The sequence below is a fragment of the Bos javanicus genome, chromosome 5, assembly GCF_032452875.1.
Source record: "Bos javanicus breed banteng chromosome 5, ARS-OSU_banteng_1.0, whole genome shotgun sequence".
NCBI lineage: Eukaryota > Metazoa > Chordata > Mammalia > Artiodactyla > Bovidae > Bos > Bos javanicus.
In genome coordinates, this window is record NC_083872.1 from 38,019,646 (window position 1) to 38,020,681 (window position 1,036).

At 44.1% G+C, this 1,036-nt stretch overlaps 1 non-coding gene across 1 annotated transcript; it reads left to right on the top strand.

Moving 5' to 3' along the window:
- The first annotated feature begins 746 nt into the window (after window positions 1-746).
- Window positions 747-818, top strand: TRNAS-GGA (transfer RNA serine (anticodon GGA)). The gene has a single exon. It is a non-coding gene; the product is annotated as a tRNA-Ser (tRNA).
- Window positions 819-1,036: the final 218 nt, after the last annotated feature.

The following is a 1,036-nucleotide window of genomic DNA, read 5'->3' on the forward strand; positions in this document are numbered from 1 at the left end:
TCCCAAAGAAAGGCAATGCCAAAGAATGCTCAAACTACTGCACAGTTGCACTCATGTCACACGCTAGTAAAGTAATGCTTAAAATTCTCCAAACCAGGCTTCAACAGTACGTGAACCGTGAACTTCCAGATGTTCAAGCTGGTTTTAGAAAAGGCGGAGGAACCAGAGATCAAATTGCCAACATCTGTCAGATCATCAAAAAAGCAAGAGAGTTCCAGAAAAACATCTAATTCTGCTTTATTGACTATGCCAAAGCCTTTGACTGAGTGGATCACAATAAACTGTGGAAAATTCTGAAAGAGATGGGAATACCAGACCACCTCAGCTGCCTCTTAAGAAATCTGTAGGCAGGTCAAGGAGCAACAGTATTGGACATGGAACAACAGACTGGTTCCAAATAGGAAAAGGAGTACGTCAAGGCTGTATATTGTCACCCTGCTTATTTAGCTTATATGCAGAGTACATCATGAGAAACACTGGGCTGGATGAAGCACAAGCTAGAATTGAGATGCTGGGGAAAATATCAATAACCTCAGAAATCCAGATGACACCACCTTTATGGCAGAAAGCGAAGAAGAACTAAAGAGCCTCTTGATGACAGTGAAAGAGGAGAATGAAAAAGCTGGCTTAAAACTCAACATTAGGAAAATTATGATCATGGCATCTGGTCCCATCACCTCAAGTCAAATAGATGGAAACAGTGGAAACAGTGACAAACATTTTTGGGGGGCTCCAAAATCACTGCTTCCCTGGTGGCTCAGAGGTTAAAGCATCTGCCTGGAATGCAGAAGACCCGGGTTCGATCCCTGGGTCGGGAAGATCCCCTGGAGAAGGCAATGGCAACCCACTCCAGTACTCTTGCCTGGAGAATCCCATGGAGGGAAGAGCCTTGTAGGCTACAGTCCATGGGGTCGCAAAGAGTCGGACACAACTGAGCAACACACCACCAAAATCACTGCAGATGATGACTTCAGCTATGAAATTAAAAGACACTTACTCCTTGGAAAAAGCTATGGCCATCTTAGACAGCATACTA